Below are 19015 nucleotides of genomic sequence, written 5' to 3'. Positions count from 1 at the left end.
GGGCCTCTTCCAGATACCCCTAAGATAGGGATGCCCAATAGATGGTAGAACAGGGATTGCGGTTGCCACAGATGACACGACTGTTCCGGTACCCACTAGCATGAGCATCAGTGGGGAAATAATTGAGCCACACACAATGATAGAGTATGTCTGGTCCCTGGGAACAGTCAGGGCCTGGAATAACTTTACTTAGTGTAAGATTACAGATTGGAGAATTGCAGGAATTAAATATGTTAGAGTACCTCCACATGGCAGACCCAGGCTTGAGGACACTGGTGTGTGACTAAATAAAGGCGTGTACCTCCACTCAACAGGACCCAGACTTCAGGACGCTGGAGTGTGAACAAAGAAAGTAGAGTACCTCCACCTTTCAGTCCCAGACCACAGGACGCTCGGGTATGAAACAATTATGAATGAGTATTTTTGCACTAGGCCTTGGAAGAATGCGCTCACTTACTGATCACTCTCTCTCTCTTTTGGGCGCTTCACTCTTGTGTCATTCCAGGAACACACACTTAGTGAAACATCTTCTCTTCTTCCATCTTCAACACAGAACATTTAATGAAGTCAAGATTACTTTAGAGTAACCGAGGAAAAAAATATGTATACGCATAGAGGAGCGTTAGATTCTCCTCAGGCTACATGTATGGATGTCCCTCTACAGAATGTGCAACCCTTCCTACTCTCCTCATTAAGGACCTAAAGAATGCTTGTGCCAAATCTAACGCTTCTACGACACCGAGAAGTTACATTACATAGGGGTGCACTTTTTTTTGCACTTAGCAATGAATAATCAACTTGTGACTCCTTTACTTTTCCTATTTAGGATCTAAAGAATGGTCGTGCCAAATGTTTTTTTTGGGTGACACCAAGAAGTTACATTACATAGGGGTGCCAATACTTTTTCACTTGGCATTGAATAATTAAGTTGGAACCTTTTTACTTTTTCTACTTAGGATCTAAAGAATGCTCCTGACAAATTTCACGTTTGATTACTGTATATACTCGAGTATTAGCCGACCTGAGTATAAGCCGAGACAATAAGTTTCACCACAAAAAACTGGGAAAACTTATTGACTCGAGTATAAGCCGAGCTATACTCAAGTATATACTAGGTAAAAAAAAACACCTCCATACTCACCTCCAAGCCAGCGTCTGTGTCTGTGCAACAAGCTGCTTGAATTCTCCCCGCTCTCATCCCCTGCCGTCCTCTCAGCTTGGCTCTGTCGGTGCTGTGTAAGTAAGCGCTGTGATTGGATTGAGCGCCAGCTGGCGCTCGGTCCAATCACAGTGCTAACTTACACAGCACTAACAGCAGGGGATTTGAAAGCCGAGCAGGGAGATGACAGTGGGGAGAATTTTAAAGCAGCTTGATTGGCTGTGAATGATCAAGCACCAGCTATGATTGGCTGACGCTCGATCCAATCACAGCTCTTACTTACACAGCGCTAACGGCAGGGGATGACAGACCTGAGCAAAGAGGACGTTGGGGGATGACAGTGGAGAGAATTCAAGCAGCCTGCTGCACCACCGCTGGAGACACAGATGCCAGCTGGGAGATGAGTATGGAGGGTTTTTTTTAAGCCTTGCCTGACTCGAGCATAAGCCCAGGGGGGCTTTTTCAGCACAAAAAATGTGCTGAAAAACTAGGCTTATACTTGAGTATATGCAGTAATCATGTGCACCCGTGTTATTCATTCTGCCTGACATTCAGGCTGTAGCAGGTGATTAAAAGAGACAATTTATTACAGCCCTTACATTCAAACTTAACAAGCTAAGACATGCTCGTATGTCCGGCTCATATTATGAATAGCTGCTTTCTGAAAAAAGTTTGCTCAAATCCCTAAAGGGATACATTGCTGGGTATATGTGCAATCAGGTCTACAGCTGCAGTTTATGAGTGGTATACTGTGTTTTACAAATGCTGACATACATCATTTGACTTAAAATCCTTACTTAAAAAATGCAATGCTTTTTTTATAACCCCCCCCCCCCCCCCAGCAAATTGTTGAGATAAAAATACACAAGAATGGCCGCAAGAAGCACTAGGCATATCTTGCAGTTGATTATCCTAATATGTGTATGTGCGACAGTTCCTTTGGAAATAACTCCCTGGTTGGAGGTAATCAGTAGCTGTCCAAAAATAGCTCTTTCTCATCATCGCACAAGATGATTAATACCTAGTGGCGTCCTCACTGACTGGAATTGTCTGTGTTTACAACATACGCGCACGGTTTTCGAGTTACAATATGCCGGGCCAAGAAATCGCAGGGAAATACGCTCGCAAATAGACGTTCGGTATGAGGATCCGGTTCCAAACGATTTGGAAGCTATAGCGTGTTAATGATTAGTTATAATCGTACAGGACTTCTCGTCTATTGCTTATTTCCAGAATAGCTGAATTGACAGCATAAACTGTCACATTTACAGTATGCGGAGTCTGTGCGGCAAAATAGAGATCAAGCAGCAGCCTGATGCAAAGTTTTAAAAAGCTTTATTGAACGCACGTATAATACAATGAGCGCGCATAGGAATACACAGCGACTCTAACACAGATATAGCCACATTTTTACAATAATTTACAAATTTAATCACGCAATTTGAAGCAGTGGTATAGTCCTCTTTTTAGGCTGCAAGCTGGCCTGTGTTACTCCTGGAGGTGTTGGAGGATAAAGGTGGCTTTTTCCCTGTGGGATAGTGTGTGCAGAACTGGCGTTCATATCCATTTTCAGAGCCTGGAGATTTTCCCTATTGCGGTGGTTGCCAATGACCATAGAAGGTATATTAATCTTGGCCATCAATTGCATAAAAGCATCCTAAACCAGAGGCAGAATTTTCTTGGTGGCCTCAGTCAGACGGGCGTTTTTTCACGCGATTTGCTCATGCGTCCGGCGATTTTTTTAAAACCATTGCTTTGCAATGGTATCTGACACATGAGTGCTTTTTATGCGCTCGTCCGATAAATTATAGAACAGAAATAGCAGATCGCACCTATCTGCGATCTGTGATTCCTGTTCTCTTCTCTATATGCGCTCAATGGGGAAGGCGGCAGCAGCACCGACCCCATTGAGAACATATAGAAGACAAATCATTCTTCTCTGCCACAGCTGTAACAGCTGTGGCAGAGAAGAACGATGTTTGCCCATTGAATTCAATGGAGCCGGCAATACAGCCGACTCCATTGAAAGCAATGGGCTGCCAGACAGCGCGGGATGAATTGTCGGGAAGGGCTTAAATATATAAGCCCTTCCCTGCAATTCATCCAGAAATGTGTTAAAATAAAAAAAATATATATACTCACCTTGTCCCGGCAGACGGAGTTCAGCGCTGCCGGCCTGCAGTGGGTGTGAAGGGGGTGTGACTCAAAGCTGCCCCTGATTGGCTCAGGGACAAGGTAAGTATATATATATTTTTTATTTTAACACATTTCTGGATGAATTGCAGGGAAGGGCTTAAATATTTAAACCCTTCCCGACAATTCATCCCGCGCTCGCCCGCAGTGCATTGCTTTCAATGGAGCCGGCTGTATTGCTCCTATATCTGTGAACAAAATATCTGTCAATGGCTATGGCATTATCCAATCTCTGTTTGCTGGATATGTGCACGAGAGACATGTATTCTCTAAAAGCTAATTCGGCAAATTAGGCTGAAAAGGCCGTCCAGATACAGGAACACAAAATTGATAACGTGATCATTAAAGCAGATAGGGTTCTTCTGGTACGACCCGCTAAAGGCTTCCTTATCAGCAAACTCTAAAGTCTTCTGTTTTAGGAATCTGTCCAAGAAACAAATTTTCATGGTTGGTAATTCTTGTTCCCGTAGGTATGCCATATAGTTTTAAGCATGCTCTATCAAGAGTGTATTTAACCATAGACGAAAGAAAGGCTTGGCTGTGGCCTATTCTGACTGTCGGTGACACTTGTACTCTTTTCGTGAAAAGGGATACTCGCGCAATTTGAATTTTAAGTGGATCTGTTTCAGTGGACATCAGGCAGAAAGAATCTTTATTTGTGGTCCTATCTGTGGTCAGATCCAAGCCATTTAATATTAGCTTTGGCTGATTAATGATGTCCCTATAAATAGGGCCCAAAAGGTCCACAGATTTAGACTGGCGTGTGGCCCGGGCTCTTTTGGTGAAGCCTAAGTTGCCACCGTTGAAAGTCCTTTCATGATTATGACTGGCTGTGTCTTTATAGAACTGGCCAGCTGTAAATTGTGATGACAGTGTTTGAGAACCGTAATTTTAAAAAGTCTATAACTAATTTTAACCCCTTCCCACTCCATGACGTAAGGGTACGTCATGGCAGGCTGGTACTTCACGCTAAATGACGTACCCTTACGTCATCGGGATAGCGCGAGATCATGACTGACCTCGCGCTGTCCCGCAGCGGGAGCCGGCTGTCAGTCACAGCCGGCGTCCCGCTGCAACAGCGAGACGCCATCAGAGATGCGCCCCCCGCTGTTAACCCCTTCCCTGATGCAATCTAAGTAGATCGCGGCAGGGAAAGAGTTCACAGAGGGAGAGCGCTCCCTCTGTGTCTCCGGCCGGCTCTCGTGATGTTATCGCAAGAGCTCGGCCTGTCGCCATGGCAACAGGACGCCAGACACTGGAGCCTGTAGTGCCAATGCCTATGATCGCTGTATAAGCGATAAGGCATGGCAGGGCAGTAGCTCTGCCATGCCTTATCACAGCGATCATAAGTGCAGTGATGTAAGCCCCTCAGAGGGACTCAAATAGTGTAAAAAAAAGAAAAGAAAAATGTAAAAAAAGAAAAATGTAAAAAAAAAATGTGAAAAAACCCCTTTTTTGTGCTTTTTTAAATATTAGCATAAAAAACTTTAAAAAAAATTAAAACCCCCACATATTTGGTATTGATGCGTCCATAATGTTGTGTACAAAAAATTGAACATGCCTTTTATTTTGTACGGCAAAAAGCGTTAAACAAAACGCTAAAAAACAGAGGCAAAATGCAAATTTTTAGCATTTTGCCTCCCAAAAAATGCAATAAAAGTGATCAAAAAAGCCATACATTCCCCAAAATGTTACCGATAAAAACTACAGCTCGTCTCGCAAAAAATAAGCCCTCATGGAGCTCTGTACATAGAAAAATAAAAAAGTTACAGGACTGTGAATGCAGCTATAGAGAAAAAAAAAGATTTAAAAAAAAAGGGTTTTCCACAACCCGCTTCCAGTCTTTAATAAATGGACGCTCTCTATTCCATCCCTCACAACTGACGATTGGACAGACATCATGGAATCCCACCTGACTGTCTCTCCTGCCGTGAATAATAAACTGATCCAACTTTATATAATCCATCAAGCTTATCTCACCCCTAACCGACTACACAAAATGCGCAACGTCCCATCAAACTCATGCCACAGATGCCACCAACCTGGGGCGAACTTTTGGCACTTAATCTGGGACTGTCCACCAGTAAACAATTTCTGGTCTGACATTACAGCCTTTACAAACTCACTTTTGCTACCTCCATTTACCATATCAATGGATCCCAAAGTAATTCTATTTGGCCTACTGCCGGAAGATCAATGGCCCAAATATACACGCATCTTCCTCAGGAAAATACTGTTCCTGGCCCGCAAAGTGGTGGTACTGCACTGGATGGCTGCAGACCCACCCCTACTAACACAATGGATAAAACTAATAAATGATGTCACTCCATATGAAAAAATTATCTATAAGAACAGAGGATGCCCGAGTAGGTTTCAGGAGATCTGGGGCCTCTGGCTCATCAACCGACAAACTTTATCAACAATTTGAGCTCTATCCGGGCTCCCTACCCTTTCCCTCTCCCCTTTAGATTTCGTATCTCCCTCATCCCTCCCTACGTTCCACTCGTATCCCTAATGTACCTTCCACTTTTCCGCCAGGTACTGAGCGGCTGCCCGGCACGGGCTCTCCGACACTCCCTCCCCCCTATATTGTTATTCAACTGTTCAACATGAAACTAAGCAAAACAAAACAAGAAGCAATGTTTCTCCTTTTTATTGACCAATTTATATAGGTACAGATCAATGTTGAATGTACTTTTACGCATATATATTATTCGCATAGAAAAAATCAATGCCATGTATAATATTTTTTTCCATGCAAGTATAATCTGTACCGTGATTTTGTATTCTGTTAAATAAAACAAAGTTAAAAAAAAAAGGGTTTTTATTGCAAAAAAGTGTAAAAACCTAAAAAAAATTAAGAATTTTGGTATCGTTGTAACCGTACCGACTCGCAGAAAAAACTTAGTGTGTCATTTATGCTACATGATTAACGCTGTAAAAAAAAATCTATGGCAGAATTGATGGGTTTTCTCTCCCTGTTATCATAAAAAAATATTAAAAGTTTTACAATATAGTCTATGTACCCAAAAGTGGCACCAATAAAAACTACAGCTCGCCACGCAAAAAACAAGCCCTTATATGGCCGCGTCAACGGAAAAATAAAAAAGTTATGGCTTTTGAAAAATGGAGATGGAAAAATACCAAAAATCGCTTGGTCCTCAATGCCAAAATAGGCCATGTCATTAAGGGGTTAAAAGATCAAAAAGTATAAGGGCTCATGTCCACGGGCAAAATAAGAATTAAAATCCGCAGCGGATTTTAACTCTTCTCCTGCCCGCGGATCCGCACCCCATAGGGATGCATTGACCACCCGCAGGGTAGATAAATACCCGCGGATGGTCAATAAAAGGGATTTAAAAAAAAATGGAGCATGAAAAAATCTGGACCATGCTCCATTTTCATGCGGGTCTCTCGCGGGGACGGCTCCCGCGGGCTTCTATTGAAGCCTATGGAAGCCGTCCGGATCCGCGGGAGACCAAAAATCGGGATTTACTCACACGCTCCGTTTCTTCTCTTCGCGGCGGCGCCATCTTCTCTCCGTCGCGGCCGGATCTTTTTTCTTCGAGACGGCGCATGTGCGGGGCACGTCACCGACGTCATCATGTGCATCCGCTGAGCCGAAGAAAGAAGATCCGGCCGCGACGCAGAGAAGATGGCGCCGCCGCGAAGAGAAGAAACGGAGCGGATGGGAGGTGAGTTTATTCTCATTTATTCTTATTTTCAGTGCTCATGTCCGCGGGGCAGGAGGGACCCGCTGCAGATTCTCCATGGAGAATCCGGAGCGGGCCTGATATTCCCTGTGGACATGAGGCCTAAAGGTTATGTGATTGTGAGATAATGTGATCCCCCATAGTGATGTTCACTTGATTGAAAAGCGTTGCTATAGGATAATTAATAAATTCCGCATGAGTACCATCATGGGAGGGCCGAGTTATCTTATTTCACTATATGACAGGTTAGATGCAGGAGGGTATTATTTAAGTCGTAATAATATTCCCTGCTGCCCGATATGAAGAATTCCAAGGGGGTTGTCAGTGAGAGTTGCTATGGGCTGGACTTCAAACACACAGTGATTTTTTAAATACTCGTTTGTGTGGGTGGTATGCTGAAAATATCGAATTCAGATGTGGTGCACTCTACAGATTCGTCGTGTATAAAAGCCATGTTAGAGAATTAGAAGATGTTGTCCGCTGAGCATCTAAGAAGTTTTTGGTATCATTGTCTTTTATGTAGAGCGCTTTTATCCATGAGCATCGGGTGAAATGTTGCTGCCAGATGCCTTTTTTTTCCGCATATTTTTCATGACATGAACAAGGCCCGAGCCACGCTGATCTTGCTGGTTCTGATTGATTCTGTCCATAACAGCTGTAGAGATGGTTGTGACAGCATCTTTAGCAATGTTTTTGACTGCCATATTTACAGGCGGTTTTACTAATTCTAGGCCTTTTCTGAAAAGCGGAATGGCTCTTCTAAAAAGGCACTTAAATATACCGGCTAGTCCGGCCCCATATGTGTGTTAATCACCGTGAAAACTTTCCAATTGACAACCCGATTGAGCGACATAGTAGCTTACATACATGGTGGGATCACCGTACACCCTCTGAGACATTTTAATGTGATGATTCATTGCATGGTCTAAAGTGTTATCGTACTAAGCTTTTTCCGTACTTGAATTTTTGGTAACTGCAACAATTCTTTTTACATCATAATAGCGAAGCTTAGGGCTTTGTTTGTTATCTTCAAAACTTCAATTCGATTGTTGATGGCTCTCGTCAGCTCCTTGAAATTAGAATAAAAACCGGCCTTCACATAATATTCCTTAAAAAGTCACCCTGTTTAGCGATGAATAAGTTGCCTTCATACGTATCAATCGTATGGGGATACTGTATCTCACTTAATGACACTTCATAAGGCACCAAGAGGTGAACAGACTTTGCCAATTTTGTGGTATAAGTAGAAATTGTGTTTTTCAGGGTCAATTTTAGAGAATGTGTTAGGCCTTAGTCACACGGGCGTTTTTTCCCGCGATTTACGGATCACATGACGGATGCGCATCCGCAAATCGCGTGACCGGGGCCGAAAAATCGCCCGAAAATACTGCTCCTAGCCACGTTTCAATAGAAACGGTCCGGAGCTGTCCAGTGCATTGAATTCAATGCGCTGCAGGCGATCGCGGGATGAATTTTCGGGAAGGGCTTAAATATATAAGCCCTTCCCTGAAATTCATCCAGAAATGTGTAAAAACAAAAAAAATATATATATACTCACCTTGTCCCAGCAAACGGAGTTCAGCCGCGGCCGGCGGCAGTTCTACTGAACTGCTCTCTGTAGTATTCAGCAGCCGAGGATTTAAAATCCCCGCCTGCTGAATAAGCTGCCTCTGATTGGTCACAGCCTGACCAATCAGAGGCAGCTCTCACTCACACCCATTCATGAATGGGTGTAAGTGAGAGCTGCCCCTTATTGGTCCCTGCGCTGAGCCAATCAGAGGCAGCTCTCACTCACACCCATTCATGAATTCATGAATGGGTGTGAGTGAGAGCTGCCTCTAATTGGTCCACCCCGCACTGTCAGCATAAAGATCGTTCTCCTCTGGCACAGCTGTAACAGCTGTGGCAGAGAAGAACGATGTTAGCCCATTGAATTCAATGGAGCCGGCAATACAGCCGGCTCCATTGAAAGCAATGGGCTGCCGGCGAGTGCGGGATGAATTTTCGGGAAGGGCTTAAAAATATAAGCCCTTACCTGAAAATCATCCTAAAATGTGTAAAAATAAAAAAAAAATGTATACTCACCTTTCCGGTGCGGCCGGACTTCAGCCGCATCTGGCCTGCAGTTCTCCTGAACTGCTTTCTTTAGTATTCAGCAGGTGGGGATTTAAAATCTCTGCCTGCTGAATGGGCTGCCTCTGATTGGTCACAGCTCTCACCAATCAGAGGCAGCTCTCACTCACCCATTCATGAATTCATGAATGGGTGAGTGAGTGCTGCCTCTGATTGGCTCACAAATCAAGGATTTTTAAAAAAGCTATAAAAATGATGCACAGAGCTAAGAAGTCCATAGACCGCAGAAAAAGCAGAAAGTCTACACGTTAAACACAACAAAGCAACAAAAGTTTTCCCAGTTATATCATGAAATGTACCTCCAGTTAAGCTTTATTTAGGCCTCGTTCACACGGGTAACAAAGTCAAACGTGCAATGTTTTGTAGCATGCAACAACCCGACACAAAAACCTCCAGGGTCCGGCAATATGTTCACGACACGTAAGGTTGTGTAGCCCATGTTTCCTTATAGAGCCTTCCCCTCTGTTGCTTTTGCATCACACGAAAATGCGATTTTCGTGCGGCGCGATGCAACTTTGACAGTAGAAAATCCTACTGTCAAATCTATAACCAGAGCTCTACCTGCAGGGAAAAAATAAAAAAGTAGTATCCATCACATTAGAAGCGCTGTCAGCCAGGCGGCTTCTTTTCCTTGGGTCCCAGCACTGCTTCTCTTCATCATCTTCTGGCCAGGAATTGAAAAATTCCCCCCTCCTGGAAGCGCTGGCTGTGATTGGCTGATGCTTAGCCAGTCACAGCCAGCGCTCCATGAACCAATCACAATTATTCATCGAGTTCTGGCTGTGATTGGCTAAGGGTCAGCCAATCACAGCCACTGCTTCCAAGAGGCAGGATTTTTCAAATCCACGGTCAGAAGAGAAGAAGATGACCAGTGTCAGCAACCCGGAGAGAAGCTGCAGTGTAGCCACGGACAGCGTTTCTAGGTGATGTATACTTTTTTTTACATCTTTTTCTTCACCTATGGCTTATTTTCGAGGTAGGGCTTATATTTCAAGCCCTGCCCTCTGAAGATACTTGCATGTGGTGCTACAAGGTTGCAGTATCACCACGAGAAACCGCAGCAATATCGCAAGGTCCAGCAATGCGATGTCGCTGCGATTTTCTTGCGGTGATGCCGTGTCGCCTGCGTTAACGAGGCCTTATTATCAACTTTCATCTGGACTTAATGTTTTCACAATACGTATTTAATTATCTCAAGTTCATTTAATTAGAGATCTGCTGTACCGCATCATCACTTTTATATGTTACTGATAAAGTTGATCTTGAATCACATGCTCCCGCATGACTCGGGGTGACTGAATCAGGCAACTCAGCGTCGTGCACATGTGTTCTGTCATTCTCTGAGGAACACACTATGCGTACCATTCGGCAGACACATTTTTTCTATCTCGTCATGTGACCGTGTTGGACACCTTGGTGACATCATGATGCCGTCCCGCAGCCTGTATACAGACTTTCCACAGCTGCTTTTTGGTAAGCTGATTATTGTTTTATATATGCTGTTTTATCTGTACAAATGACAAACTTAACAAAGGCACCCATGTGCGTCGAAATGCGATGCACTACCTTCTAAAAACTTGGATATCTTTTTTGGACTTCTGTTAGACGTTGGCCATAGGGAGGGTTTTTAATTTAAACCTACTGGAACCCCCACCCCTTTTTCATGCAAATGATACACTTTGATTTGCTATTCCAAATGAGCACAGAGACCACGCATTTTATACCTTTATCCTACTTAAATCATGTCATGGTTGTAATTGGATTCTACAATGTCAAAGTGTTTAACTTGCCCATTAAGAGGTGTAAGAATTTCTTACAGTACCTAAAATTTAGACCAGACATTTTCTGTCTCCAGTAGACTCATTCCTCCAACATATTGGATTCCTTATCAAATTCTCTATTAGATACATATGTTACATACATCATCTCCCATTTAAATATATTAAGTTTGTTCCAAGATGACGGCTTTCAAAATTGCCTTATATTGGACACCAAAATTGCCTTATATTAGACACCACCCCTCACAGATTTGTCCGCTTCTATTTATCAATATTCCCAACCATCATTTTCCATTTATTCAGGTGTCTTCATTACTTTTGACCACCCTATAAAACTCATTGTTTGCAATACGTCTATTTACAAGGGTGATTTTTCCCCCACAGTATGTTCCATTTCTGTGCAAGTCTCATGAGAGCAGTACATGCAAATGTGTGGTATCCCGCACATCAAACATAACATATAAGGGGTGTCTATGTGCTGTGCAATGCGAGTTGCACCCAAGAAAGTATAGGGCTGGATCGGGGGCCCTAAGGGGAGGCCATACATGACAAGGTAGCGAGGGATGAGGAGTAGATAGAAGGGTTAATGCAGCAGCAATGTGTAACAGTGGAGGGATGCTAATAGGGGTAGATAAGGACTGGTGGAGAGAGTCATATGTTAATAAAGGAGAGTAAGGTTATAAAAGTAGAGGGTTTGAACTGAAACACCATTTTCGAACAGAGAAAGTGAGAAGAGTCCTGCCCACCCTCCTCTAAGAGAGTATGAAGAGTTAGTGAGTTTATTAAAAAAAAATTAGGGAATATAGTATTAACATCGGATCATGGGTGAATGTGAATGTTTCGTTGTAGCAGCCTGTAGCGAGTGGGGGGTCCATGGAGGCGGATTTGTTATATTTGGGTGCAGAGAGTTTGGTGGGTATGGCCTCACCTTTAAAACTCCCTCCCTTTTATTTCATTGTGGTTGGTTCTGGTGTTTTGGGTAAGGCCAGGAAAGGGATCCCGGGTGGTCTAGATCATTTTTTGATATTGTAGCCTCCCATTGAGGGGTCTAGGGCTGTCTCTGAGCGAGGTGAATGGTTAGAGGCAGGGTTCAGTTTTTATGGGTTTAAGCAGCAGACCTTTGTGGCCCCAAGGACCTGCTCTCCTTATACAAAGTGGTTAATATGTATTGTTAATTTGTTTAAATAAAATGGCTGCTGTTGCCAAAATGTGCAAAAAATGAATATGGTCTCAGTTTATCATTGGGGGTATACAGTAATAGTTTGGGATAAGTCACAGCGGATGTGACTCTACCATTCCCATGTCATGTCGGTCGTGACTCCTTTCCACCCACATAAATACGGCCTTATAGAGAAACTATGATTTTAATCACATTTTGCCGCTACATTTTTAAAAATATGAATTCTTTTAAAACTAAAAAAACACTGATGTGAACGAGCTCTAAGCTAATTCATTCCATGCAGACCATGAAATAAGTCCTAAAATCCATCTGCTCCATATCTCTGAATATAAAATGTTACTCCACTTTGTAAAGTTCCCACAGATCAAACAAGATGAAGGATTCAGAACTCAAACTCCTGATCCCCAATGTATTTCTCCAGCTCTATACTTTCTATACACCAGTTTCTGTACATGTCCTCAGCCCATCTGTTACACTGTGTGTGTCTAGCACAATAATATGTCCCGGATTCATCAGGTTTCACTCCAGTGAGTTTTACATAAACTTCTCCTTTATTTGTGTCTCTTGTTATAGTTATACGTCCCTGAAGAGACTCGGCATAGGTGGTTACGGCATTATGTCTTATTATTCCCAACCACTCCATGCCTTTCCCATCACGTTGTCTGACCCAGTGTACAGCATACATGTTAGTGCTGTCAGTGAGGGAGGCACCGCTCACTTTACAGGTCTTCTCCAGAGTCTCTGTAGGTTTCACAGTCCCAGGACCAGACACCTCTAGTGAGATCTGTGCAGCGACACCTGGAAATAAACACAAATTACTGCATTCTTTAATAGATCTGAAATCTACAATTATTACTAGAAGTTGTGTGATATTGGTAGGAAATCAGACTCACATTGTAGAGATGATATAACACAGAGTAACCAAAGGAGACTCTTCATGATTGGGCGGAGAAGATAGAACAAGTCAGTTCCAGGTCTGGGTGAACAGTTCCTGATCAGTGGACACTTCTACTTCTCTACTTATACAGGAAGTTATTTACATACATTTACATACATCCTGCAGTGGAGACCCCCGACCTTTATTACCTGGAGAACATTGTAATATAACATTGGTGCTGAGCTACATTGATGGATCATTCACATCTTTACATATATTCATTCCTTGGTCCCTCTAGAATTTTATTTGCTAGAAGAGAAATTGATCCCAGAATGTCTTCTAGTCTCTGATGTATTTTCTATATTGTTCTTCCAGTAAAAAAGGAACACATTGAAATTCAGTAAAGTAAATATAGTATAAATATCCAAACAGCATATGAAAGAAATCTGTCACTGACCTGAGGAACTTCTGAGGATCATCAGACATAAAGTAAATCTAAAACATTTAAAACAGTAATCAAATTTGAAACAATTATGTCGGCTTCACTTGAGCAGAATATGCAGAGCATGTAACGGATTGATTTTAATGGGTTCATTGGCATGTCTGTATTTTACATGAGCATTTTGGTGGTGCAAAAAAACCTACAGCATACTCTAGCTTCCTGCGCAATGGCAAACCAATAGTACACATAGAAATGCATGTACAATAGGATAGAAGATGTGTAATAGGCTGCGTGATTGTGCTACAAATAAAGCACATCTGTAACTCATGAGACTAATTAGCCATTTTGCATCTTTCTTTGTTGTGTGCAAATGAACATGCTTTGAGGGTGGAAAAAGTACATTAAAATGCGCCATTCAGTCAATAAATTCTATTGGCTCAGGCATGTGCAAATACACACACGCTACTGTGAAAGGGGCCTTAGTCAAGTAATCCCAATGCATCAATACTTCCTGAAGAAAGTGGGAAACGTGTATGTTGGTGTGGATTCGCCATGAAATTAGAACAGACATGCTGTGGATTCCGTTCTTTGCAATGCAAACGGAGTCATCTGCAGCAATTCCACGGAAAACCTGCACCACATTGTGTATGAAAATCTGCATGTAAGATCTGAGTTTTCATGTTGATGTGTTTGTAGCAGATTTTTCCACTTCGTGTGACTCTACCCTCGGTGTATGTTCACATCTGTCAGATTACTTACAGAAGATGTGTCCTAAACATATGAATGGGATTGTTTCTGTAGGAGATGTTGTCACATTTGGGACAGTCATAGAAATAATATCACTCATCAAAAATGACTGACTACTTGTCCCACAAAACCGAATATTACTGATAAAGCCAGCCTTAGAATTAACTATTATTATTACAGTATGTGTGGGAGTATATGCCAAGCAGCCACCCCCCTCATTATCAAGAGGCAGTGTGAGTGGCTGTCTCATCCGTGTCCTGCACAGGTGTAATTCGCTCCCTCATTTGGTAGTCAGCTACTTGCATGGTGAGAGGAGGATGCATCTATATGCACTGCTTGCTCAGTAAGTAATGGCCATTTTCTGTGATTGTTTTTAATTCTCTATATTTCCTCTTCTGTGATGCATTTATATTAGTGTAGGGACCCACTACAACGCAAGGAACCATTAAGTGGTTAGTGGGCTCATGTATCTTGGCCAAAATCCATCCAATGCCTTGCATTTATTATCTATCATCGACATGCAGCGTGGCTTTAAGACTCCAGGGGGAGCCCAGGGTGGCAGTACCAATGTGGTTCACTAATGGAAGTGCAGGGAAACCCGCCGAATTATCATGGCATCATTAATAGGTTGCTGGTCTGCATGGTGAACTACATATATCAGAAGGGTCTGGCACTTTGTATCCTTTATTTGTGGGAGTATACGCCAAGCAGCCACCCCCCTCGTTATCAGGAGGCAGTGTGAGTGGCTGTCTCATCCGTGTCCTGCACAGGTGTTATTTGCTCCCTCATTTGGTAGTCAGCTACCTGCATGGTGAGAGGATGCATCTATATGCACTCCTCACGCAGTAAGTAACGGCCGTTTTCTGTGATTGTTTTTAATTCTCTATATTTCCCCTTCTGTGGTGTATTATTATTACAGTAAGGTCACAACTGATAAATAACACATAGATGTTAAAGGCTGCAGATGTTTCTTGTGCTTTAGAAAATTTCAGTTTTGGAAGAAGGAGGAGAAGGAAACTTGTCGGAATCAGGAGAAGATCAGCAGCAGTTCTATCACTAACAGCAGCCAGAGTGTTCTCTTCGTGGAAACATGAGAGCTGTAGCTCCATTTTTCTTTATTGATATCATTTGGGGAGAAGTAGAAGGCGGAAACATGGTGTGAGCAGGAGAAGGAGAGCAGCACCATCAGCACCAATTTCCCCAAACCCCACTGCTAGCTGCGTAATGTCTGCAAGTAGTCATCGTGGCCGGACTGGTGACTTTGAATGGTATCCAAGACCACAAGAACAGAAATGAAGTATTCCCAATGCCAAAGCAAATCTTAACTGCCTGCTTTGCTGCTCTATGTTAACAGCAGCAGAAATATTCCCTGTCCCAATGTACAGACCAGTAGAGCGAGGTGAGTCAACCCACTGTCTGTTGGATACTAGCTGTGCATAAATATCACTCATACAAGATCCAGTTGCTGCATCACTTCAATTCAGCCATGTTCGCTGAACGCTGTCATTAGCTGCTGCATCTTATTTGCTGACGGACTCAGAATGCAGAGTGATGTCACAGGGAGACCAAAGTCAGCGGCGTAGAAGTAATGGGGGAGCAGGGAGAGGTGAGCAACTGTTCATTTGTTATTTTATACCAGCGCAGGTCCAAAAAACTTTGGCTATCTTGGCAGGAGACTTTCTCTCCGCTGGTTGAGGTAGTAGAGGTGAGCATCAAAGTGATAGCACCAGCCATGATTACACTACAGGGGAGCCGTTTCTGCTAGTTAACCAGCTAAGCAGGGGTGGAGGAGTTTAGTATAAGGGATTGCTCCATTCCAGTATCACTGTAAGGCTTCACATGAGCGCATATTAGCCAGCATTTTCACAGCCGGCCAATATACGCTTCCATCTGGGGCGTAGAAGCTCATGAACGGGTGGACAAATCTAACGTTTGTGCGTCCATTCACATGGCATGGGGCCTGGTGCAGTTTCCCTTGCTGTGACATCAAGGCTCCTAGACACGTTATAAATAATGCCCGATGTGTAACTTTTTTTTCTGGCCTCTTTTGGATCCCAAAGCCCTTCAGTACAAATGTTATGGTTTTCCCGTGAGGCTCCAAAACTTTCCCTTTGAAAAAAATAAATAAAATTTTATATATATATGTAGAACTTTGCTGCCATCTAGTGACATAATGGTGTTACAAGATATAATGGCTTCAGTAGTTGTCACAAATACAGCAACCTTATTCAACTACACAAACATTGCTTCCATCAGTGTCTTGTTGTATCTACCACTAAGAGACCTGGGAAATAATCCACTGTGGCTGCAGGGGCTTCATATTGTAGTGTAATTAGACCTATGTACAGGACCTCAAAACATCTATACAGATTAGAAACTACACAATATTGCTGGGCCTTATTGACACATGGATTATTACACTTGTAGAGAAGTATGTGAAGTTTTTTATTTGTTTACTTTTTCACTAAGAACTACCATGTAACATAAAAAAAGTTTTTTTTATTTTTTGTAAAACCTCTTAGGGTAGGCTCACATGGCGTAATTTCACCTTGCATTATGCACGTGATATATGTGGTGAATGAAGTCACTGAAAGTAAATTGATTTTATTGATCCAGTCACACTTTTGTTTATACATTGCATAAAGGAGAAGGCAGGTTCTTTTTTACTGCGTATTACACATAAAAGAGCCCTATTCTTCTCTATGGGGACTTAATAAATGCTGTACATATACAACAACATTGCATATGTATGGCATTTATACACAACACCGCTAAGCAGCAGAGCGGAACATCCAACTAGGAAAACTGTGCATGACAGCGTGCGTTAGATTCACTGTTATTTGCAGTGCAAAATCACTGCCATATATAGCGATATGCCGGCTCACCACAGGTAAAATACTGCATTATACACGTTGCGTTTTACCATATGTTCATGTGAGCCCAGCCTAAGCTACCATGGTTAGTGTTGACAGCAGCATCTTAGAGGTAAATATCTAGGTTGTGGATTCAATAAAAGGGACAGTGCCCAAGATGCAGGAGCTGTAGGAGAGCAGAGTGAAGAGAGCGGTGAGGAATGCAGGATCAGGACCACGGACAGTGGCTGAGATGTGAGCAGTGCAAGAGAGCAGAGAGAGGAGAGCAGTGAGGGATACCCATTCAGGACCACGGACAGCGCACAAGGTGCTTCATCCCGACACTCTTCCCACGGCCCAGCGACATCTAGGGAGCCTATTCTCAGCCCCTCCAGGTCAGTCCAGAGCTAGTCCATCTGCAAGCGCTGAGTCTGGGCTTGGGAAGAATTCCGCCAGACAGCAGGGCCCTGCGCTGCAGTCTAGGCCTCTGTAAAACAAGGCAATGGGGCCTAACCAGGAGCTGACACCAGAGAGCAGAAGATGAGTGGGGAGGCGCTTTCCCGGGCAATGGTCAGGGAGCATTCTGGCCTCTGTGCTATGTCATCGGAGGATGATGCTAGCAACAGGAGTCTGAAAAGGGAAGGCCCAGAAGATGAGTCTACAGAGTTCTGACAACAGTCTGTCAGTCCAGCTGCACAGAGGTCAGTTCCATTTGCAGGGAAACCGGTTTTCAAGAAGAGGGGGACTCATAGTGGCAGTTCCGTAGTCCAGATGGGAGAAGTTCCATCAGCAGAGAGGATGGCGTGTGGCAGAGAGAGGCAAATCCTGCAGCTAGCGGGTCCACAGCCCCCGTGCGACTAGGTGAGATGATTTCTATGTTGTGTTTGTCCATTTTAGACAGCGGTGTTAGGTACATGGAGAGCAGTATAGTTTGGGGGATGCACTGCAAAGTAGAAGTCGGTGTGAGGGGGGTTTAGTGACGGGTGCAAAGTGAATTGTCTCCAATTTCGGCATGGTTGACGCTGTCAGCATCGCATATGGGTCTGAGTATGGTGTGCACGAGCCTGGTGACGGCAGCACAGGACGTGCCTGTGGGTGGTGTGACGGTTGCAGGACAGACAGAGAAAGACGTGGAAGCTTTTGATTTGGACGATGGGCGAAAGGGGAGGTTTATGTTTGTTATGAAGGCCCATTGGGAGCGCATTTAAAAAAGGAGGTGAGAGAAAAAATATGTTGGCGCAAGTATGTGGAGATATTCTCGCTACTTCCTTTAGAAAAGTTTAACTTAGATAAAGAGAAAATGATAGAATATGAGGAGGAGGAGAGGAGATGGTGATTAATTCTGCAGGCTTTTATCAAATGGCTGCAGGCTTTCACTCTGTTAGCGGACATGATTGGGAAAAAGGCGCCAGAAAATTGTTCCCCATTTTTTGTTATTTAGACTGCACTGGTGAGGCGTATAGGGTCTATGGGGGCTAAGTTTAGCTGCAATGCGCTGACCAATTTAGGCATTGGAAAGCAGTGCAGCCAAGCATCAGACGCGGTGACAAGGATATATGCTTCTGGTTACGAGTGATGGCCCCAAATTGTTATGGATAGCCCTTTACAGTGGGAGCTGGGGCAGCAGGCCCCAGCAGTATGTTACAGTCAGGAGGTCAATATGGTCAAGTGGGGGTGTAATAAATTGGGGATAGGCTGGCAATTTAATGGGGTCAATGCAAATTCAGAGGGAGCTGCAAATTCAAGCATATATGCTCGTATTACAGTGAAGGACCACATGAGGCAGCCAGATGCTTTAAGAAAGGAAGGGGAAAAGGGCCAGCAAGTAATTGAAAAAGAGAGGATGCCAGTGAGGCTAGAAGAGATGTTGCCTTATCTAAGTAGATATCCGGACGGGGTTAAAGCAGAATTGTTATGGTTAGGTTTCCAGAACTGTTTTAA

Source organism: Eleutherodactylus coqui, chromosome 5 (assembly GCF_035609145.1).
Source record: "Eleutherodactylus coqui strain aEleCoq1 chromosome 5, aEleCoq1.hap1, whole genome shotgun sequence".
Taxonomy (NCBI): domain Eukaryota; kingdom Metazoa; phylum Chordata; class Amphibia; order Anura; family Eleutherodactylidae; genus Eleutherodactylus; species Eleutherodactylus coqui.
The sequence above is the reverse complement of the archived record's forward strand: the minus strand, read 5'-3'. Positions refer to the sequence as shown.